We start from the raw sequence: 24,350 nt of genomic DNA, 5'->3' as shown, positions 1-24,350 counted from the left end.
ATATTTTTCTCCGTGCAATGAAAAAAGGAGTTTTATGACCTGAGCAAAACACTTTCCCCATTTCTGGAGAGACTTTTAGTGTCCAAAAGCTTTTCATAAATACAGCTATAGAATACCTAAGGCTATTCAATTCATCTTCTCAAGGGCAAAGGATTTTTTTTTTCCTTTTTTGATTAAATTTTTTGGAGAAAGGAAGCTGTCAGAACAGACTTTATAGTTTTGCCTTTGTTGAATTGACACTCTATAAAATTTTATTTTAGCAGATTCGATACGAGAGGGAAGCAAACGATGGACTCCAAGTAGGGCAGGGAAGAAAGTTGTAGGTTATTAAATCTTTTCAAGGAGAAAAGGAAGTAGTTCAGTGTGCTCACAGAGGTTCCTGTGTCAGCAACTGGGAAGCCTGGCAGAGATTATCTCCAGGCAGCAGCAGGTTAAGGAGGACAGGGTGGGAAGGGGACGCTGAACTTCCAGCAAGAAGGAAATTGAGATATTTAACCTGATTCAGAGCTGGGTTTGCTTTAGATCTCGTTTTACTCTGCAGTCCTTGAGCTGCAGTGTGAGAGAGTGTGGAGCACACAGGTTAAAATATGAATTTCAGTGTGTTGAAATAAGACATCTTAATAGAATTGTTAATTTTTTTAGAATGAATATATCATTAAGGAAAAATGATAGCAACACAAAAAATAAATTGGAGTAATTTTAACATTTAACACACGGGTTGGGTTTTGGGGGAGGGAGGGTTTCCACCCCATCCTGCTCTCCATGGACATCCACAGGGGAGGGTTTCCACCCCATCCTGCTCTCCATGGACATCCACAGGGGAGGGTTTCCACCTCACCCTGCTCTCCATGGACATCCACAGGGGAGGGTTTCCACCCCACCCTGCTCTCCATGGACATCCACAGGGGAGGGTTTCCACCCCACCCTGCTCTCCATGGACATCCACAGGGGAGGGTTTCCACCTCACCCTGCTCTCCATGAACATCCACAGGGGAGGATTTCCACCCCATCCTGCTCTCCACAGGGAAGGGTTTCCACCCCACCCTGCTCTCCATGGACATCCACAGGGAAGGGTTTCCACCCCACCCTGCTTTCCATGGACATCCACAGGGAAGGGTTTCCACCCCATCCTGCTCTCCATGGACATCCACAGGGGAGGGTTTCCACCCCAGCCTGCTCTCCACAGGGAAGGGTTTCCACCCCACCCTGCTCTCCATGGACATCCACAGGGGAGGGTTTCCACCCCAGCCTGCTCTCCACAGGGAAGGGTTTCCACCCCAGCCTGCTCTCCATGGACATCCACAGGGGAGGGTTTCCACCCCACCCTGCTCTCCATGGACATCCACAGGGGAGGGTTTCCACCCCACCCTGCTCTCCATAGACATCCACAGGGGAGGGTTTCCACCCCACCCTGCTCTCCATGGACACCCATGAAAGTTTTGTTGGGAGCTGGCCCTGCCCTAAGCACCTGGGCAGGATTAATGGGATTATTTTGGGGTCGGTTGGCCCCAGGGTGCGTGCCATGCTCTGTCAACTCCGTTCTTTGTGCCAGGTGAGTTGGCTGTTTGGGGGTGAGCTCAGTGAGGCCCCTCAGCTGGGTGTGTGCCCAAAGCACAGCAGCATTCCCAGCAGGATCCAGGGGCTGTGCTCCCATGCCTGGAGCTGGCAGTGCCTCTGGAATGCGCGGAGCCAGTGGGGTGTGGGTGGGAGGTGGAGCCAGGTGAGCCATGGCGGCTCTCGGAGCGGTCATGTCCCTGCCAGTTGGGACTTGTGGGAGACTGGCAGGCATCAGGAGCACAGCCCTTCACTCCTGTGTCATTCTCACAGAAAATTGCTTCTTGTTTTTGGGCATTGGCCTGGCTGGTGCTTGATACCGACTGCGGTAGGGAGGGGAAATCAGAGAGATAAAATCCTGGAGAAATTTTTATGTAGTCCTACATGGGACTTCACTGGGAGATTTGCAATTGTCCTGTGTCTAGGCAGGGCAATGAGAAATATTTCAGCAGCCTGACAGCAGGTGAACGTTATCCAGACTGCAGCAGTTTGGGAATCAGACCTTCTGTTTTGGGAAGTTGTCATTTCTGCAGTCATGGAGACGCTCATTAGACATCTCACATTCAATATGCAGCTTATTGAGCAGTTGGCTGAGAAATGATGAGCAGAACAATTGCATCTTGAGGGAAAGCTGCCTTTGGAGAGGATGGGCTTCCCTGGGTTAATCATGGACATGTAATTGTTAATATTTTTGAAATTAATCTGAAGATGCTGCTGGACATGGACATTTTTCTGATGGGATGGGGTAGGTCCAGGTGGTTTAGGGTCATACTTTTGCTTTGTGTGAAGATCTAGAAGGAGCAAACCCAGTGTGGTGGCAAGGATGTAACCTGTGAGTAAGTTTATTTTTTATATGCTGGGGTTAGAAACCCTGAGACCCTTCAATAATGAGGTGAGATGGGTGCAGTTCCCTGATTCATCTTCCAAAACTTAAAATGGCATTGCATTAAGAAATAAATGGATGACAAAGCATGAAACAAGCCAAAAGTACATGGGATAACATTCTGGTTTCTTGTCCACTGATAAGTTCATAGTTGAAACAGTGAAAAGAAAAATTGATGTAAAATTGTACCCTTGGACACATTCTACTAAGGGTCCAGAATAGTCACTTTTTATGCACTGAGACTTCCACTAAATTCATATATTCTACAGCTCTCCTAGCACAGATAAAAGGGCCTGGATCAATGATATAATTTTCCAATTTAGACCTTAGTTTCTACTTTTAAGTAAATGATATCTAATATTTGGTAGGGGGTTGGGAGCATCTTGTGAAGAAACATTTATCTCTAACCATTTGGGATTCTAAGGCCAGAATGAATTTGGGAGAGCAGACTGAATTTACAAAATATCAGTCTGAGCACAACAAAAGGACTGGGCCTTCTTTCCTTTGAGGTGTTATTTTTTTGTTCTTTTTATCTCCTAACTGAAAAATACTCCAGTTCTTCCCCACCCCCAAGTGAAAGAAGAATTGGAGTGCCCTAAGACACGGAGAGAAGCAGAAAAGGTGAAAAGCCCCGAGCAGCAGGGCAGACACAGAGGAGGCCATAAAGGGTTTGTTGTGTGGTGCACAGGTTGTTAATGCTGTTAATGATTGAGCTGTTTATGGGGGATTACAAAGGGATAGGAAACGACTGCTCAGGAATTCCACTGAACCCCAGAGACACAAACAAAAGTTTAGCAGGATGCTGGACTGGGACTGGGCTTTGCCAGCAGAAGCTCCCCAGAGCTGGTGAGGAGCACAAGTGGCTGCAGGGTCATCCTGCTTTAATGGGACCCCGGACGTGTCCCCAAGCGAGAGGCTCCTGGGACACCAAGGAGTCCCTGGCACTATTGAGTTACGGCGTGGTAGGGTTACAGGAGCTGGGAGCTCACAGAAATATGCTGTCATACTTGCTAGACCTGTACATCGAGTTTGGGGGTTGGGCATTTTGGGGGTTTGTTTTCTAGGGGGTTTTAATAAATGCAAACTTCCTAAACCCCACTGACAGGTAGATATTTGTTATTTGATCTGTTGGGAGTTCATTTTTGTTGTTAAAGATCAGGAACATAGTTTTACTACTGGTTTTACAAATAATTTGGGCATCCAGCTTGTTTCCTCAGAAGTCTAATGTTATGGTTTATAAACTGGAATTCCCTTCTCTTATTTTCCCCCATCATAATCAAGTTTACAGCAGCTCTGGCTGCTTCTCTTCTGGTTGTGTTTCAGGCTCAATGACTCGGGTTCTTGGGCTGCGTCCCCATGGGTGGTGACCTTAGGGATGGCTCTGAGGAGCGCTGGGACTTGCCTGTGTTGTGCTGTTGCAGTCTGAAATCATCCTGTCCTGCTCACAAACCCATCACACAGAGTCTGATCACTAGGTCTATATTTAGAAATCAAGGAGGAGCCTTTCCAACTCCTTGTAGTAGAGATGGGAAGAGGAGGAGTAGCCACTTGTCATTTCCCTGCAAAAGAGGCTCCTCAGTTTCTAGAAACATTTCTGGTGGTGTTGAGTGGTTTGATCAGCCTCTAGCTGTGATTTCAATAAAAAATGCATCTTTTTGATGTTTCTCCCAAAGCCATAGACTTGTCCTTACCCTTATTAGTTCTTGGGCACATTATGATGATTGTTGTGGATGGTGCAAAGTGGTGAAAATGCTCCTTTGAGCAGTGCCAGGTTTTAGCACTGGAAGGTTCGGGGAATACTGAGCAGAGAGAAAAGCTGGAACATCCTGGCCATTGTAGTAGTCTAACATATCAAATTACACACACAACGCTCCCATTTGTGCAAAAATCATTAATCCAAACCACCTGTTTGTTGTACGTGATTTTACTTCACCTTTTGATGATACCAGGTCTGGGGTGAGACATCTGTGGGAGTGAAACTCCTGGCATATTCCAAATGGGAGTCCAACTGTGAGCCATGGATCAGGTTATCACCATTTACATGAATTAGCAAAATCCATCAGCTGCCAACCAAACTGCTGCAAGCTCCACTTCTGGCTGGAAGTTCAGGCTTACTGGGGCTAAGCTGGGTGTAGGAACTCGAGTGCAGTGGCTGCTGCAGCAATTTGAGCTGGCTCTGGCTGGGAAGGGGAGCACTGGCTCGCAAGGAAGCTCCCAATCCTTGGAAGTTGTTCCTGCAGCAAACTGTGGCAGTGTTTGGTGTGCAGGCTCCCTGCTCCTGGCATGCTGTCTGCTGGCTCTTCATAACCTATGAAATACAGAGTGCAAGGATACAGGGATGAATCCATCAGTTTGGGATAAATGGCACTGGTTTGGGGGTTTTCTCAGAAGTTCTTCAAAACTGGATATGAAATGTTGCATTAAACCTTGGCAGGCAGCAATGTGCCACTTTGCTATTTAAGTTTGGGTTCATCTCTGAAGGGGATTTTGGAGAAATAATACTGATCCTTTCCCTTCCTCCAGAGAAAACAGAAATGTGCTGCTAAAAACTGGTGATCTTCTTACAGCTGATTTGGACATTGGGGAGAAGGGGCAGTGGATGTGTCTGAATTCTCTCTGGAGTATTTCAGAGTATCATTTAGGAATATTTCACCATACAGTTGTGTTCTGCCGAAGTCACAGGATCCATACTCATAAATAATTTGTGCTTTTTGTGAACTGCCCTCCTTTAGAGCCTGCTCTGTTCAGCAGCAAGTGCGGAATGAAGCCTCACGTGATGCACGTGGGTTTAGCAGTTGATGAGCAGCTAATTAAAGGCTGCTCTGGACCTGGAAGGAGGTGCTGTGGAAGTGTGTATCTAGGAAAACAGAACTTAGGCCACCCAAAACATCTCCTGAACTTCTGGGATGGAGCTGGAAAGAATTTCCCATTTGTCCCAGTCAAGGAATGAGTGATAGTATCACGTTTGCTGTTTTATGTGTGGATTATTTACAGACAGATTATTCATCTCTGCCTTTTTCTCCCCAGTACAGGAAGTTTTGCTGGCATTTAAGTAGCTTGTCTCGATTGGTTTGGTTTTTTTTCCTTCCTTCTAAAACATAGAGCTTTTCACGGCAAAAAAAAACCGAAGGGAAAAGTTCTCTGAAACCAGGATGTGTGTGCAAAATGATGGCTGGGTGTCCACCCACAGATTAAAACATTCCTGCCAAGGGTAGCTCTGTTCAGATACAGCAAAATAGTTGTGTGGGGATTGTAAGTGGTAGAAAGTTGCTGTTGCCTGTTCTGAGAAAGTACAGAAGAGAAAAAAATCTGACTTTAGTTTAGAACGTGAATTAGAAACCACAGAGAAGCAGGATGGAAATCCTCCAGCCTGCAGTGGCATTTATTGCCCAGGATACAGATTTGTGTTATTCCCTTTAAGAGGCTCTGCAGGACTGTTTGTGTCTGAAGTTCTGTACCTGTTACAAGTTTTTGATGTTGCTGCTAGAGGATGAAGGGTGTTCTCTTGTAAGTTCATAGCTAAAGCAGGCTGAGCTCTCCTCGTCACTTCCTGTGTCTGTCAGGCCTGGCAGAGGTGTTGGGAAAATCCTCTCACCTGCAGGTTGGGAATTGCAGGCAGCTGCTCCAGCTGAGAGAGGAGCAGGGCTGCAGGTCAGGGGAGGGGATTGTCACTCTCTGCCCCCCTCAGGTGAGACCCCACCTCCAGAGCTGCCTCCAGCCCTGGGCCCAGCACAGGAGGGACCTGGAGCTGCTGGAGAGAGTCCAGAGGAGCCACGGAGCTGCTGCAGGGCTGGAGCCCCTCTGGAGCCAGGCTGGGAGAGCTGGGAATGTTCCCCTGGAGAGGAGAAGGCTCCAGGCAGAGCTCAGAGCCTTTGCAGGGCCTGAAGGGGCTCCAGGAGAGCTGGAGAGGGACTGGGGACAGGGGATGGAGGGACAGGACCCAGGGAATGGCTCCCACTGCCAGAGGGCAGGGATGGATGGGAGATTGGGAACTGGGAATTCCTGGCTGGTCTGGAATTCCCAGAGCAGCTGGGGCTGCCCCTGGATCCCTGGCAGTGCCCAAGGCCAGGCTGGAGCAGCCTGGGACAGCGGGAGGTGTCCCTGCCATGGCAGGGGGTGGGTCAGGATGGGCTTTAATGACCCTTCCAACCCAGAGCCCAACTTCCAACCCAGCTCCATGACTTTTTACCTCCTGGGTGCTGCCCAGGATCCTGTCCTTACTTGTGCAGGTGTCGCAGGGCTGGGATGCAGCCTCCTCCTCCCTCCCTTTGCCAGCAAAGCCCAGGTGTAAGAGTGGCACAGATTTTTTGAGGTTGGTGCAAAACCTGCCCTGTCAACACCTCCAGTCACAAATCAATAATTCCTGGCAAGATCCATTTGGATCCTACCAAGACTTTTCAGTCACCAGTTGTGTGTTCAGTGCTCTGTAACACAGAAATACAAATCTCTCACAACCCCCCAACAATTTGGACAGGAAACAGACACTGCAGGTGTAGCTGGAAGCTGAGTTTGTAAACCCAGAGAAGCTTTGTGCCAAAACCTTTTCTGAAACTCAAGGTGTGGCGGCTGCTTTTTAATACCTGGTGTGTCTGATTTGAAACCATTACCGTACTATTAATTAAAGAACTAAAAAGGGGGTGGTTGGTATCATGTTGTCATCCCTTTGGAAGCTGGAAAAGTGCCACTGGATACAGACTTGAGTTAGTGCAGCTGAGGTGGAGATGCAGAATCCCTGAGCAGGATGTTCTTGGCTCTGCAGTGGTGTCTCTGATGGACACAGGGACTCATTTTGGGGTTTTTCACATCAGCATTAAGATGACAGAACGGGTAAACTGGGAGAGCTTTGTCTCAATGATGTCTTCAGGAACAGTGAAGTTTGCATTTTTCCCATATAAACTTCTCAAAATTTAAAGGGAGAAGAGAGTGTTTCACCCTTCCTTATCTTTCCCTCTCCTTGCCTTTTCTGGCCCAGGCACTTTAATATTTTAAGGAAAGGCCTTCAGCATTTTGGCATTTTTAAGGACACAGTGCTTCAGTGGGAAATAGCACTTAGGTGTGGGATCATTGTTGGGGATGGGAGAGAAGAAGAAAAAGCTGCCAGTCAGTTTGTGCTTTTTCATGGAGAGCAGAGCCAGGTCTCCAAAGGAAATAAGAAGAGAGGAGCTCTGCCATGAGCCTTTGGGAGACATCTCCTCATCTCAGTGCTCAAGTGGCTCTGCAAGGAGTGCTGGTCTGGAAGTGGCCAGAAATTCACCTCTGCTGGGTTCCACAGTCACTGGGGTTCCTTCAGTGTGCCTGGAGCAGGCTGAGCTACAAAAAGCCCCAAAGCTGCAGAGGGACAGGCTGGGACACGCTGGAGCCGCTCGCTCTGCGCTGCCTCTGCCGGGCTGGGGACGGGGAATCTGGGTCATGTCTGTCTGTCCATCCCTCAGAATTGCAGCCTTGGCTCAGCCAGCCACAGCTGAAAAGGGGATTTCCTCCCCTGTCCCTCTTTTCTTCCCCAGCCACCCCAGAGCAGGGACAGTACAGGGGGATGCAGTGTTTGACCAGAGGAAAAGGCTCTGGCTCTTTTGGTGACACACGAGGGGTTTATTGCTGTGACTGCTCCTGAGAAGCAGCACTTCCCTGGGTTTAGGAACTGGAAAATGAGCGTGGATGCCTATGTTCATCAAATATTTAATTACAGCACGTCAGTGGTGCCATTACCTGAGCATAGGTGAGTGTCTGAAAGCTTGAGCTGGGCTCTTCTCTGTGGCCAGGATCCTCACATCCCTGCCTGGCCTCCTCCCCAGTGCCATTCCCAAGCAATTTCTCATGCCCACGTGTCTAACCCACAGTCATTCCAGGCTATGGTCATTATGTCCTAAAAAGAGAAAACATTTCTAGTCCAAAATAGCCAAGGTTTACTGAAGTCATTCATATTCACACTGGCAAATATCCAGACATCTTTCTTTTTGCCTACTTCCTTTCCCATCCTCCAGCCTGCATGGGTTCTTTTCCTTAAAGAAAATAAACTTTCACTTCTAGATTTCAATGCATTTTATTGTTGTAAATCTCAAAATAGGAAGGGAAAAGACCTTCAGGTGAAAATCAGAATTTAAAAGCTAATTCTGTCCTGTCTGGGACATTCATTCCTTATTTGTATCTTCAGTTTTAAATATGCAAATTTATTTATTTTTATCCTGCTGAAGCTGCTTCACAGAGGCAGTGTCAGAGTGGTGGTTTATACCTGAAGAGAGGTTTTTGTGCATGGAATTCCTGGAGCTGTGAGATATGTTGTAATCAGATAGGAATTTGGGGAACGTATAGGTCTTTCAGGAATGCATAGCTCATGTTGTCATCATTTTTTAGCTCTCCACCATCCAAACTTTGCTTTAGCTAATGCAAGCCAGATGGGTTGTTGCTATTTTATACACTAATATTTGTATTTAGGGTTTTTTAATGGTCTCTGCTAATACTGCTGAGGTAGTATGACTTGTATAATCATGATTAAGGAAATTTTTTTTACTTCAGTTGTTTTGTTTGTTTCTTGCTGCTGGTTATGGATCAGGTGTTGCAGAGATTTGATTATTTTATGTTTCACTAGGGGGGAAAAAAAGGTTGCTTAAAGATGGATTTCTGGTCTGCTTTGGGAGAAAGAAATAGAGTGGTTTACACAAATGCAATAAATAAATAAATAACTCTGGAAAAAAAAAAAAAACCCTGCATGTGAGTACAATACTGCAGGAAACATGAGACAGCAGAAAACCAGCCTTCCTTGCAGAAATACTTGATCAAGCATTCTTCTCCCCTGAAGTGAAATTCAGATTAATAATGGTGACAGTTGTCAACTTCAAACCACCATCAGTTTTATAAGCTCAATTACAATCTATTTTCTTTGGAGATAATAATGCCAGATAAATATCGCTAAAAGCAAGCCTGAGCTGAGGAGACAAAGCAATTAAATCCCACATTAATTTGTTTACCAGTGTCACACGGAATAAATCGACTGTAAGTTTTCATAAATGATCTGGAGGTGCTGGGGAGAGCCTTTTTGTGGAATATTGGAGAGGGGGAATGTGGATTCTTTGCTGGAGTCACGTGCTTAATTAGACATTATGTAAATGATACTTTACATGACAAAAATAATCCTGGCTGAGTTCTGTGGTGGTGCCGGGGCTGCCTTGGCCATGGGAAGGTAAAAATTGGGAGGAGGGAAGGAGACACAAGTGGGCAGAGCTCTGTGAGCAGAATTTCAACACCAGCTCTTGCTCATTCTCTCTTTTTAAACAGTGCAACATCAGCCCCATCCATGCAGGAGTACATTTTAGCTTGAAAAGATCAATTTTGAACTCTTTTGGTTTTAAAGATAACCTTTCAAAGGAGTGCCAGAGCAGCCTGGAGTTCCAGGAATACAAACAGAATCAGTGCTTCTGCCTCAAACCTCCCTGAATGGCAAAGCAGCAGCAGGAAAAAAATTGTAAGGTTGTTTTTTTGGGTTTGATTTTTCTTCTTTTTCCTTCAGGCAATGTGAACATTAAGACAAACATCTCGATTTTTTATACTGTTTGGAAAAATCTGTGAGTAGGAAGGGAAGCTTCACTTCTGAATATCCTTAGGTTGTTATTCTTTGCTGCAATTATTTTATGATACCTTCAGAGCACCTGATTTGGTTTTTATCTTTTGTAGTACTTTGGTTTTTTTTGGGGGGTTTTGGGGTTTTTTTAATGATTTCAAGGCTGTATCTATTGCTGCATCCTCATAGTACTTAAGAGGCAATGAAAAAATATGTCATTTGCCAAGTGGCAGCTGAGAGAGAGATTAAATAACTTGCTCAAGTCAGTGTCAGAGTTGGGATTAGAAGTCTGTTCCTGCTGTGGTCTCTGAAAATAAGATTATGTTACTTCTGCCCTGAATTATAGTCAAATAAAAGGGATTTTAGAGCCTTCTGTGGTAGGCGTGTCCTGTTGCCATTTGTCAAGTCTGGGTCATAAATAGGAATTTGTAGATGAATTTAGTGGGAATTTTGAAATGGATTCAGGAGGTAGCAGGCTTATACCCGTGCTGGTTTGTGGGTTCATCATATTTTTAAATCATGGATGAAGTGTTAAATTCACCATGTGAAATTACCTGGTCAGAGCTAAAAGTACAAACAGGGATTGGTCTGATAAAGGACAGGGGGAATTAAGATTTTAGGCAATAATTAAGCACCATCATTATGCACATCACTGTACTCATGAGAGGAATTAACAGCAAAAAATAATAAGGGAAACTTCTGCTGCTCTTTGGCATTTTTGTGCTACAAACAGAGTAAGGAAGGAGAATTCGGGAGACGTTTTTAATGACTGGGATCTAAATCTAAGGAAAATACTTCCAAAGCAGAATGTTTTTCATGGTTGTCACCATGCTGTCTAAATAATACCAGGTATCGACAGAGTAAGCAAAAAAAAAAAAAAAATTAGTCTCAAATAAGATTATTTAGCATCTCTAGAAATTAATGTTTTAGTGAAAACTTGTTTGGTGCTCAGGCTACTGAATTAGACTGATTTTTTTATTTTAATATCTTTTAAATTTTGGTCTTTGAGTAAAAGTAAGTCGGACGTAAACATATATAACTCAGTTAAAAAGATGAAAATGGGGAGTCAACAGTCTCAAAACCCATATTTGTCAAAAAAAGGGGCCCAAATATCCCTTCACTTTTCCAATGGACAGAGAATTGGTAAGTTTTTAGTGGACTTTGAGTTTGTCAGAAGAGTGAATGGTGCTCAGGTGAAGAACTTGAGTCTGCCCAGGTTTGACAGCTGTGCTAATTATTGCCTTACAGGTGGTAATAAAACCTATCTGGGCTTTCAAAGGGAAAAAACCCCATGTTTTTCTGTCCCTTCTTCAAATCCTCAGAGTCAGCTCACCCTTCACAAATATCCCTGATTGTGTTTCCTCTCTGGACAGGTAACTGTGACGCATTCTTAGTGTGAGAACTGCTTTTCTCAAAAAAAAAAAAAAAATTGTCATCAGAATCCGCAATATCTGTGCCTCACCTGGAGGGCTCTGGATCCCTGACACACCTCCAGGACTTTTTGGGAGTTGTGGAGCCTTTGGAGAAGAATGGAAGTTCTTCCTCTTTGTTTTTATTATTTGCAAACAGCTTTTCCTTTCTTTTTGGTGCTTCCTGATATCCCAGTGGGCAGGAGGAGCGAATGTTGCAGTCTCAGAGGAATGACTGGGAGTGATAACCCTGCAAATCCCTTCCCAGCATTGGCCTCCATGGTAGAAGAACAGCTTCAGGATCATTTAGGTTGGAAAAGCCCTCCCAGAGCACCGAGTCCAACAATTCCCAGCGCTGCCAAAGCCACCAAGTGCCACATCCCCACGGCTTTTAAATCCCTCCAGGGACGGGGACTCCACCAGTGCCCTGGGCAGCTGTGCCAGGGCTGGACTTCCTTTCAGTGGAGTTATTTTTCCTAATTCCCAGTCTAAACCTGGCAGCACTGCTGCATCCCACGTGTTGGAGGGGATCTGGCAGAAGTGGGAGCTGTTTTTTGAGCTCGCAGCCCTTTCCCTCGGCGCGTCATTAACAGGCACCGGGGGTCTGCGAGCGCTCTGCCACGTTTGCGTGGCTAATTGAAAAAAGGAGGTGTGTTTGGAGCAGTCTGGCTCAACAAAATGAGTGTGGGAAAAGGTTGTCTGGTTGTTAAGGACGTGTTGGGATGCCAGGGGAGCATATGGTCCGTGGTGAAAGGTCCGGGGCGCGCGCGGCTCAGCCGGATTCCCAGCGCTCCCACTTCCTTCCCCTGTGCTCCCGTCCTGATCCCACCCTCCCGCATCTGTGCCTGAAAAAGTGACTGATGGCAGCCCTGCGTCACTCTGAATATAATGTGAAATTTATTCCTGTTGGGAGAGGGCTCGGGATTACAGCAACTGAGCGCACGCAGAGGCTGCGAGCGAGCCTTCCTGACAAGGGTTTGTGGTGGTGTAATTTCCAAGTCGCTCGGTGAAATTTCAGCCATGTAAATTATGTCTGACTCACGCTCGCAAGGATTCAAAGTCAGCTTTTAAAAGACACTTTTTGAAGTTTTCAGTGTTGCAGACGCACGGCTGAGGCAAAGAGCAGAACATGCAAGCAATAAACAGAAGATCAGCAGGCTCAGAGCTTTCTTGGCAGTTGTATAACACCAATATAAATTTGCATTCCTTTATTTTGTTTTGCTTTTAAGTGGCCTTTGCATGATATCTTTACTTTTCCCATTTATAATGAGGAAAAAATTGACTGCTATCAGAGCTGAGATGTGCCAAAAAGGGTGGGAGCTTATCACTTGTGAACTTGCAGAATGATTTTCTGTCATACTCCGTGTGTATCGCAGGAGTTCATCATTGCAAGTATTGAAAATGTCACAGGAGAAATTTCATGTTTGATTTTGTAATTAGAGAAGATCCAACATGATTTGTTTGGGGTTTGTTGGGGCGGATTTTTTTTTTTAGATGAAAGGAAGACAAGGCTCAGCGCTACATGCAGTGCCTTGTTTGACATGAACAGTTCAGATTTGTCTTCCAGCTCTGCATAACTTTGTAAGAAATAAAGTGTCTAAGGCATAGAATTATTGTAGGGTCATGGAATGGTTTGGGTTGGAAGGGATCTTAGAGATCATCTTATTCCAGCCCCCTCCAGGGATACATTCCACTATCCCAGGTTGTTCCAAGCCCTGTCCAGCCAGGCCTTGGACACTTCCAGGGATGGGGCAGCCATGGAGCACCCTGTGCCAGGGCCTGCCCACCCTCCCAGCCAGCAATTCCCAGTTCCCAATTCCCATCCATCCCTGCCCTCTGGCAGTGGGAGCCATTCCCTGGGTCCTGTCCCTCCATGCCTTGTCCCCAGTCCCTCTCCAGCTCTCCTGGAGCCCCTTCAGGCCCTGCAAAGGCTCTGAGCTCTGCCTGGAGCCTTCTCCTCTCCAGGTGAGCACCCCCAGCTCCCCCAGCCTGGCTCCAGAGGGGCTCCAGCCCTGCAGCAGCTCCGTGGCTCCTCTGGACTCTCTCCAGCAGCTCCAGGTCCCTCCTGTGCTGGGCCCAGGGCTGGAGGCAGCTCTGGAGGTGGGGTCTCACCTGAGGGGGGCAGAGAGTGACAATCCCCTCGCCTGACCTGCAGCCCTGCTCCTCTCTCAGCTGGAGCAGCTGCCTGCAATTCCCAACCTGCAGGTGAGAGGATTTTCCCAACACCTCTGCCAGGCCTGACAGACACAGGAAGTGACGAGGAGAGCTCAGCCTGCTTTAGCTATGAACTTACAAGAGAACACCCTTCATCCTCTAGCAGCAACATCAAAAACTCCAGAGCAGAGGAGCTCCAGCTTTGGGAGCATCCCCATGACCCCAACCTGGAGCAGAGCCCTGTGTCCCTTATCCTGGGAAGACCTTTGAGCACAGCAGGAATATTGCTGTGCCCAGCACCCCCTTGTGTGCCCCTGGCCGTGCCAGGTGGCCCCTGGCCGTGCCAGGTGGCCCCTGGCCGTGGTGACACAGCCCTGCCCAGCGTGTGCCTGGGAGCCCCGGGGGCCTTTTGGTGCCGCAGCAGCAGATGTGAGCAGAAAGGGCCTCGCTCGCTCGGGGCCATATGGTTTATAGGGGCGTGGGGGTGCTGCTGGGCTGGCAGCTGGTGGCAGCTCAGGGATTAAATGCAGAACGGAGCTTTCACTGAATTCTCTGTGAAGCAACATGAAGAAAAACATGGTTGAGCCTTAAAAGTGACTGACCTGCCCAGACAGCCCTGTTAGAGCATACAGAGAGAAATGCTCATTTCAACTTCCTTTCGTGCCATCTTGAAGAATTTTAGTGCCAAATTAAAGGATTTTAATGCCATATTTAAGGATTTTAATGCCATATTTAAGGTTTTTAATGCCATATTCACGATTTTCCAGCACCCAAACTTCTTCTCTAACTTAGCGCTCAGGACTTTGGCTAAGATGGCTTGTTCTCGTTGTGTATTTTATTTTTCGGGAATAGTGGTGGGTTTAAAAAAAGGAAAAAGTAAGAATATCCTGAGCTTCTGTGTCTTTATAGTCAGCAAGTTGAATCGAGGAAAAACACAAAAACACAACCTTTTTTTTTTCTGATTTAAGAAGCCACACTATTGCAGGTGAAAAATATGTGGTAGAAAGTGTTACACAATTAAGCGTGTAGCCCAAACAGTTATTTTTGTAGTTCTGTCTATCACTGATGATAAAGCATCATCAAAAATGGGGTTTTTTCCTTCCATTTTGAGGCCACTCATCTTTCTATGCAGCTTTAATTGGGCAGCTCTAAAAGGGATGTGGGAATTTAGTATGGGAAATTGAAATGGGATCCTGTTTATCTTGAGTAGAATTGGAACAGCCCTCAGAATTTAGAAAGCTTTTTTTTTTCTTCTAATTAAGGGATAGATGTATAAATCAACATTCCCTTTAAAGAACCCCATCAGTTCTTCATGGAGGCAGCAGTTGTGGGACCAATGCCAATTTAAGGCATCTGCTGCAGCTGTCTGAGATGGACCTCAAGTCTGAAACAAGATTTTTACTATTTCTTAAATTTTCAACCAATAGGATGGGGTAAAACAAAAATTAAAGGGAGAGAGGAACTAAACACCCCACTGGCATTGAGATAGTTTTTATTGTCATTTTTGCCCATGGTAAATGTAGAGACCCCACCCATTTCTGTGATGTGGTCCATAGTTGTGGAACACAAGTTGAGTGATGGGTGCTGGGTTTTTCCCTCCTCATTGTCCAGCAGGGAGTCCAGGAGTCATTGCTGGGGAGGTGCTGCTGCAACCCGAAGTCAGCAGCAGCAAAAATAATGTGCAAAAAATGATGTGCAGTCACTGGCCCTTCTTATCTTGAATTTTTCTTCCAGCTTCTCCCCAGCAAGCTTGGGCAAATTAAAATGGGGCATTTTCCAGGACTCCTTGATGATTTAATCCAACCTGTTGGGATACACCTTCGCAGAATGATGATCCATCCCAGCTCAGGGCAGACAGCCCAGTCAGCACTCAGCAGGCCAAGAGAGATTTAGCCTACAGATATCACCTCAGTTCTGCTGCTCAACTCTCTGTTAAAAGTAATTAAAACACTCAGTGATAGAAGAAAAAATCTGTGATTAAAATCGTAGGGCTTCATCCAGCCATCTCCAAGGCAGAACCACTGCGGTCCTTCCATTTCCTCCTATAGAACTGTGTTAATTGGGGAGCAGGGAGTTCTGGACAGTGGTTGAGTTTTGACCCATAGTGTTGTGATGGGATAATTTTAGCTTCATCCTTTCCTAGGTAAAAAATAAACTTTGAGATTTTGATGAAGGTTGCTCTGGTTCATAGAGTTGAATGATTTGAATTATGGTTTAATATCAAAATGAATGGTACATGATGCATCTGCATAAACATTTCCACTTTTATAGATCCGAATCGGTGTTTGCTGTCTAAAATCAATGTGCCCTTAGTTCCTCACATAGGATGACATTTGACAAGTGGCAATGTTAGAGAATGGTGGAGCAATCTCATAAAAAGTGTGGATGTTGGTCTCTGCTTCCAAGGAACACGAGGGAATGGCCTCGAGTTGGTCCAGGGAAAGTTTAGGTTGGATATTGAGGAAAACTCCTTCATGGAAGCGGTTGTCCAGCCCCATGCCCATCCCTGGATTTAAAAGCCATGTGGATGTGGCACTTGGGGATGTGGTGCAGTGGTGGCAATGGTTGGACTGGATGATCTGAAAGCTCTTTTCCAACCGCAGTAATTCTGGGATTTTTTTAAAGGTATTGGGTATCTAAGTATGTTCTGATGGCTTTGTCCATACTTTAAAAAAAGTTATATAAGTTCACAAAGCAAACAAACCCAACCCTTTCACTGTCAACTTTTGTATTCCAGACATTTGTATTTGGAAGTTAAACTGAATATTGTGTTCATGGAATTGAAGGCGTGGTGGTGCAGAACAGAGAATGTCCAGGGCAGCATCCTGAAAACTGACACAGTTTCTCAGTAGCTTTTGAAAAGAATTCCTGCAGAATGGAAATAAGGTTTTGACAATCACAAATAGATTGCCATATTTCAAATATTTACTTAGAAGAAATGTAAGTTAAGTTCATTAAATTTTTCATTGGCCAAAGTCAAGAATTCTTGGTCAACTAAAGCATTTTTAGATTAATTTTTGAATCCTGTAATTTAATAAGCTTTGGACACACTAATTCCCTTTATTACATTATCTTTGCTGTTGGGTTGCCATGGGCTGATACAAATGAGAATATTCTGATGTTTGCAGGTGTGAGAGGTTGCATTTAAATGAAGTGCAATTTAAATCAAGTCCATCTGCTCTGGCTATAGATTGGCCTTCTTTCTCCCTTTATTTTTCCCTCCACAAGTAAATGATGCCATATGAGATTCCTGATAGATCCTTCATAAACTCACCGGAAAATTTGCTAAATATTACTATTATTCATCCTGATTATTTTTTTGATTACAATCTTCATCTTTTCCTAAACAACTGCAGACTCTCGAGCTGGCTAGTTCAGGATTTCTCAGATAGTTTTGTGCAGGAAAATGCTGAGCTGTGACGCCGGACACTGGGAACCGTTGGTGAGTGAGATTCTCCAGTGTCCTTGCTGGAGGTGCCATTCCCAGATGGGTTTTCCCTTTGTGCAGAGTTGGATGAGCTGTTGTGGAGCTCAGCCTCGCTGGAGCTGTAATTTTTGAACTCCTCTGAAAGCCCTGCTCTGCTCCCCCTGATGTCTCCACGTGATCCCAACCACAGAATCCGTAGCTCCGGTGGGATCACGGCCGCCCGGATGGGTTTGTGTCATCGGAGGGTCCCCAGTGGAAGGATCTCCACAAGATCAAATTCCTCCTGTCCCATGAGCCATTCCTGGGGCTTTGCTGCATCGTTTTGGGTGTCTCCTGCTGGAATTTCCATGGAGTGTGACTCCAAGGATGTAACTCCTTTGGAATGGCGTGGAAGGGCAGCGGAAGTTGTGCTTGACCTTCTCTTTAAAGAAACTCTCTTCTTCATGTGTGGTTGTTGTCCATGGGGGTTTCTCCCTGGAGCTCGTGGTTTGGAATTTCCTCTGTTCTTCTGAAGAACAGTTCTGAGTTTTCAGCAGCTTTTTAGCAGCTCATGAACGACTGCTCCATGCTCTGGGTTTAGGGAATGTTTGCCTTTTCCCTGGTGTTTCCTTTCCTGCCTCACCTGTTCTTGCAGCGTTTATGGAACTGCTTTGCTCACTTTGCTACAGTTTCTTCTTATTTAAAACCCCTTTCTAAGATGCCTGCTGCCTACAGAGAATCTGCCTTTAGTCTTTGGACCTTTTATAAGTATTCTAAATAGTTACTTTGTCTAGACTTGTAACTCATTTGGGTTTCTACTCTCAACTCAATATCCTTGCTAGATAATCTTTTTTGTTGCCTCTTTGTAACTTTTTTCCTCATTTATTTAATGTTCTGCTCTCACTTTGTGCCCAAAGCCTTGACATTGAACACACTTTGCAATTTTTTCAACACTGTAGTTATTTTTTACCTGTTTTTTGAGATACCAGATAATACCAATAAATATATATTGTCTTTATTTCCATTAATTTGCTTTCTTATTTGCAAGTTCAAGCACAAATTTACAATCTGCATATTCACATATGTTAAACAACTCTAAGATATATCATCACTCAAAATAGTACATAATGCAATTATAGGTCTCCATAATTGCCCTAAAAGTTGTAGCAAATAATTTCTTTATCTTCAGACTTTGTGGACTCTAATTTATGTGTATACCAGACCTTGCCTTAGTGTTCACTACTCATGTTGATTTTAAATGCTCATGGAAAGGGAGTTTCTTTTCCCAAATGCAGCAGCAGTTCATGACTTCTTCAGCAAAGGAAGCCCAAAAAGGAGGGATCTTGGAATTATTAAGTTTAAAATAGTCCCTGTGGGATCTAAACTTCGTGTTGACTTTTCTCTGTTGTGTTTTGGGAATTTTTTTTGTCTTCCTTAAAGGCTGTTGGAGTTTAACTGAGGACACAGTCCAGAATTTAAAATTTAGTGGTTCAAAATACACGGAGGTTAAAGATTATGACTCCATCTCAAATCATGCTTTGAGTGAAGCTTTGCACAAGAATGGTTTTGCCACACAAATATTTTACTTGAGTTGAACATTTTTTTACTCTTTACACTTATGCAATTGTAAAATTTAGGTTGAAAATTGTGTCCTGTTTGTCGCTCTGTTTTAGAGAGAGCCCAGTGCCTGTTTGATCCACAATTCCATGGAAGGAAATAAATGCTGGCTGTGCAGGAGTAGGGATGGAGCACATTTCAGCCTTTCCACCTGTGGCACAGCTGGATCAGTGAGAGAAGATGAAAGCCAGAAGATCAAATCAGTTTGGACAGGAGAACTGGAAGTGCAGGAGGTCAGGAGGTTCCTCATGTGAGGAATTATTACCAGGCTAAAATGAGAGAGTTGTAGTTTTCGTTTATAAGATTCTTATTGACATAATTAAGAAAATAAGGTGTGATGTGGAGAACTCACATCAATGCAAGGAATACAGAGGGGAAGATTCATGTGATTTAATTTGGGGGATGAAGAAATTTCAGGAGCCCAAGAGGGAAGAGGTGGATTTGGGGCTGCAGAGCAAAGCTTGAAGAGGGAGGTGAGGGGGAGAACAGTCATAAAAATTAATTAGTAAGGCTTCAAATTTTTAAGATAAAAATCTATCTCATGTTGTTGGGCTTTGTGTCTGGCACCTTCCACTATCCCAGGTTGCTCCAAGCCCTGTCCAGCCTGGCCTTGGACTCTTCCAGGGATGGGGAAATCCACAACCACTCTGGGCCCTTGAGACACTGAGGAAATACCTGATGGAAAAGGTTGGGAAAGGAGCCTGGGGGAGGATTCAGAGAGCCTGGAGTGGGTTATTCAGGGAGCCTGGAGTGGGTTCAGTGCGTGCTGGGGATGTGGAAGGAGGCAGGTGAGAGCAGCCAGGGAGAGAGAGCAGAGATTTCCATCTTGGAGCTATTTTAGACTCCCTTGTTTTCCATGGGGAATTCCCATTCAGCAAGGAGCAGTGCCATTCTTGTGGAGTAATTCAGTGAATCTTTGTGATAGAATCTTACATTAGAAACTTGTTAAACTGTAGAAAATACTCCAAGAATTAGCCATCTCATCAAAGCTTTTAAAAATAAATGAGTGTTGCAGAGAAGGGGAGTTGTCCAGGTAGCACAAAGTTAACCCAGGAAGCCACTTTACCTCCTGACCACATAAACCCAAAGATTATGATGGTTAAATTATAGCATTATTTATACTAAGTGAAAGAATTCCTAAGAAATCCATGAAATCTGTGCCTTTTCCTAGCAGAAAGCAGTGACTCAACAACAAACTGACACTGTGACCTCAGCTGCCTAAAAGGACTCAACTTGCTTTGAAAAATATTTCCTTATGTTTCGAAAGAAAGAAGGAAAATCTTGCTGAGGTATTAAGATTTGCTGGCAGTATCTCTTGCTCCTACAGTAGGCGAAATTCAGAATATCTCAGGCCTTGACAACCAAGAAATGAAAAGTTATGGGACAAGAAAATCCAGATTTAAATCTTCCCCTGCTGAGCTGGCAGTTTGGCTGAAAATTGTTTGCATGCTAAGGTGGAGTTGCTGTGAGTAGGGGAAGGAGCAGTTGAAATGTCTAAATGAAGCTGTTGATTGGATTTCAGGAGATTTATTAAACTTTCCCTGTTCACCTCTTGGACAGTCTTTCTGCATGTTTATGTTTCATTTCCATGGTAAATGGGGCCCGTTTTCTATCAGAAAGATGAATGTGAAGCAGAGGTGTGGGTTTAGTGATACTCAGGGTACAGAGCTGCTTGTCATCCAGGGAGGGGCAATCACAAAAGTGCATTTCTTCCTGGAGGGTGTGGAAAAGGCAGAGACAGACGTGTCCTGGAGGTGCACAGGGTGAGGCATGGGACAATGCTTGGGAAAAAGGAGATTCCAGTTAGGTACAAGGAAAATAAAAACTCTGGAGAATTTGTAAAATCTGTGTCTTTGTAGGAATGTGAGACTGGATTGATAATGGCCTGAACATCCTGGTCAAGTTGGACCTCCCTGGAGCAAGAGGTTGGGTTGGAGCCCTCCAGAGCTCCTTTCCAGCTGGTGCATTCTGTGATCCCAGCCCATAGGAAATGCAGATTTTCTGTGGAATAAAGGAGTCACAAGGCTGTAGGGCAGGAATCCTGCCCTAGGTCAGCACAGGGGGGTCGCTCTGGCCTGGGAGCACTCCAGGATTTACAGGGCCCCGCCTCTGTCCTGCCTTTTGGCCTCAGTGTATTAGCAAAAGTTAATTCAGGTTATAATTAGTACAGCAAGAAATCAGGTGCAAGGCTCAGCTCCTGGTGGTGTGAGTGCTGGGGAGGGGCGAGGTGCAGGGCAGGAACAGGAGTGAATGTGAAAATGCAGAAATCTGGGATCAGTTTCTGATCGATTATAAAGTTACATTTACTCTGTGCTAATTATTTTTTTCTCCATCTAACCATTGGATTTCTTGCCATCACACTGGTTTTGGGTGGCAGGATTATCTGCAAACACATAAACATTTATCTAGGTTGATTTCCTATAAAACCATATAATTCTATATTAACTTTACACAGCAAAAAACATTTTAGACTCTCTGTGAAGAGGATTTTGATATGAGATTTTTGTCCTGCTGATATCCAATGTATATTTTTATATTTGATTATTTAGTGTGTATTCCTGCTTTCATTATTTGCTGTACACAGGCTACCAAAATCAGAGATTTCAGGAAATACCTGGGTTTTCTCACAATTTCAGTAACCAGAGGCCCATAGATCACAGGGTGAGTGCTGGACACAAAAATCCCATTTTAGGAGCTCGGTGCAATGCCCTGGAAGGGATGTAACTGGTTTATGACTTATGGCCATGTCTGCATGGACACTCACTCCAAGGGATTCCAGCCACATGATTTAGGATTCCTACTTCAGGGCTAAAATGCTGCTTTGCCTTATTTATCAAAGACACCTGAATGTGCCTTTGTCTGGTCTCTTAAGGAATAATGGCATGGAAAGAGGAAGAGAGGGGAATTGCAGGACAAGGTTTAACAGCCTCCGTGGATCTGACATTGTAAACAAGGGAAGATAACAGGGAAATGCTCAGGCTGGAGAGCTGGAAATACAGAGCGAAATAGAGAAAGAGAAGATTAAGACTAAATGTCATGGAAGAGCATTCAGCAACACTCATGGCTTTTTAGATGATTCTTCCAAAGAAAGCAAGGAAAAAACTGTTTTGAGACAAAGGCCCTTCTTTTTTCTTTTTTTTCTTTTTTTCTATTTTTTTTTCTTTGTTTGCTTTTTCATTTTTCCTGTTTCTTTCCTTCAGCTTAACCACTCAGTGTAAAAGAATCTCACCTGGATATATAAAGGAATGCGTTAAATTGTTGAGGCATGGCTCTGGATCTCAGCATCCCTGGGATTGCTGTGGTGGTGCCGCGGAGCTCCAGCGAGCCGGAGGCGCCGGCTGGGCCGCGGGGATCTGGGGGTGTTGGACACCTGGAGCAGCTCCAGGCACTGGGGGTGTTCCACAGGCTCCTGGGAGGGAGCTTAAATCCCACCCCATTCCATGGACACCTCCCACTGTCCCAGGTGCTCCAAGCTGGCCTTGGGCACTGCCAGGGATCCAGGGCAGCCACCCTGTGCCAGGGCCTGCCCACCCTCCCAGGGAAGGATTGATTTTCCATAGTAAAGAATTCTGCTGTTCAATTCTCCGTGGTAAAGAATTCTATTTGTAGTGAAGAAATTTGTTTTGTAGGAAAGAATTTCCTTCACCGATTTCAGTGGGACTTTGTAGGAACTGAGAGGTTGGGGTAGTTCAGGATTTAGTTTTAGATAAGTCGAAAAACGTAAGAGAAAAAACTAAGCTGAGGTTGAGATGAAGAGAGGAAGATGAGAAGAAATGAAGCTTTTATAGGAGTGTTCTGCTTTTTTAGTTTGTTTTTAATGCCTGTAAATGCTGTTGCTTTATTTACCACAGGAAGGACCTGGATGACAGTTCCAGCAGTGGAGTTGACTACTTAATTTGAGATTAGAACCATTCTGTAAGAGCAAAAGGAGTGTGTGTATCTACGGGCGACAAAAAAGCCACCCAAACTTAAACTTTTAAATAGGTCAAATAGCTGAAAGTTTTGAACAATGTCATTATTTTGACATGGATACTCCTTGGCTAAGCTTTTGATGTCTTTCCTTGAAAACTTTTGGTATTATCTCCAGTGGAATAAAATTCTTGCAGATCAAAATTGCTTTGGTGGTTTAAACTGATGAGTTAAACTGGCAACACCTCCCTGAAAAGGGTAATTTGCCTTTTTCTCCAGCAGCCAAAATGTTGGACAGAGTTCTGCCCACTTCCTCTTGCCCATTTATTCCCTCTCCTCAGAGTGGTGGTGTCTCTGTGGGCTAAAGAAACTGAGCAGATAAAAGAGATTTTTGTGTGTTTTTATTGGGAGGGATGATTTAGATGGATTCTACAAAATCTCCTCCAATAGCTTCAGGTTTTGGGGGGAGTTGTTTGTTTTACTTGCCCTTGGCATTTTTCTTTCCCCCACATGTGTATTTCCAGTCTTCTGCCTATCCCAAATAGCCAGAAGAAAGTAAAAGATTTTAAAACACAAAGAACTTTGAAGAAACTTTTATATTTAAACCACAATTTTATCTTTGGGCTCAAACTCCTCCTTACTGTCCCGAGAAGTTTTATGGCAACGCAGACACTCCAAATATCCTTTTCTTGGAGAGCAGCCTGTGCTATCCATTAATTCCATAACCCAGCACTCATCCAAGCAGCTTTTCCACAGTAGGGCTGGGAAGAGGTAAAAATCAGACAAATCCCCTGATCCATGGGGATCCTGAGGGAGTGAAGCCAGCACAGCCCTGGTGGTTCCTCCTGGTGACACAAACAGGGATGTGACAATTGTGGCTCTCCAGGGAAATGGCTGGAAAAATTAACAAGGTCGTTTTCTCTCCCAAAAAAATTCCAACCCTCCTTTCAGCCAGGCAGGAAGGAATTCTGCTGTTATCTGCTGCTGGTTTAATTGTCCATGTGGCTGTTGTGGAGATGTCTGGGGTGATAGTGGTGCCTCTCTGAGCCCCCAGAGGAGCAGGCAGTTTCCCTGGAAGGTTTTCTTTTTAGTAAAGATAAGATGGAAAGAGTAATGATGGAGACAAAACTGATAAGGGCAGGAATATCAGAAGGAATGGCTGAGTAAAGGCAGAGCTTTGACTGAATGTGCCTAAGCCAGGGATTTGTGCCAGTGGGAATCCTTGTGGCTTCCTGAGCTTTGGAAAGCACAGATAGCTGAGAAAAAAAAAAAAATCATGAAGTCCACCCAGAATAATGTTTTTCCTTATTTTAATAAAAAAATTAAGGCTTTTTCTTTAATGTACCTAAACCCTCTGCTTTTCCAGCAGGCAGCACAGAGAGCTGTGAGGGAATAGGATTTTATCTTTATTTCACAAGGAAGGAATACGGGCATGGCTTCAAATAAATTTGCTATTAAGAAAAAGTCCATTATTACATTGAAGGAGTGTTGTGAAGTTTCCAGGAGTGATTTGCAGGGGCTGAGCTGTATGAGCTGCACACGCAGCTGAAAAGGGAGATAAATTCCTTTCTGTTAGTAACACAATCATCTCTCAAGGTATTTTTTATTAAATTAGATTGGTGTAACTAAAGTGCTCCTGATGTCATTTGTGGATGCTCCTAGATCATCAGCTAAAGAGCAGCTGATCTAAGTTTGGCCAAAGGAAGGAACGAAGTTTTGGAAGATTATATTCCTTGTTCCCGATTCCAATCAATCAGAATTTGATATTTGTGTACGGGCTTGTTTTAAAAGCATTGTAATTATGGCAGTGCTATAAATCTGATGTTAATGGAGAAGGAAAAAAATATTAAATGTGACCCATAC

At 44.6% G+C, this 24,350-nt stretch overlaps 1 protein-coding gene across 6 annotated transcripts in view; it reads left to right on the top strand.

Moving 5' to 3' along the window:
• Positions 1 to 24,350, top strand: part of MBD5 (methyl-CpG binding domain protein 5) — a 123,370-nt gene that overhangs the window by 12,375 nt on the left and 86,645 nt on the right. The window contains exon 1 of one of the 6 annotated variants that reach the window (XM_068195124.1): positions 18,688 to 18,811. The exons of the other annotated variants lie outside the window; for them this stretch is intronic. The gene's annotated coding sequence lies outside the window, so the exon portion shown is untranslated. Of the gene's footprint in view, positions 1 to 18,687; positions 18,812 to 24,350 lie in introns of those variants that run through there. 6 annotated transcript variants of the gene reach the window in all.

This window comes from Anomalospiza imberbis, chromosome 7 (assembly GCF_031753505.1).
Source record: "Anomalospiza imberbis isolate Cuckoo-Finch-1a 21T00152 chromosome 7, ASM3175350v1, whole genome shotgun sequence".
Lineage (NCBI taxonomy): Eukaryota > Metazoa > Chordata > Aves > Passeriformes > Viduidae > Anomalospiza > Anomalospiza imberbis.
Note: the sequence above shows the minus strand (reverse complement) of the source record. Positions and strands in the feature narration are given on the sequence as shown.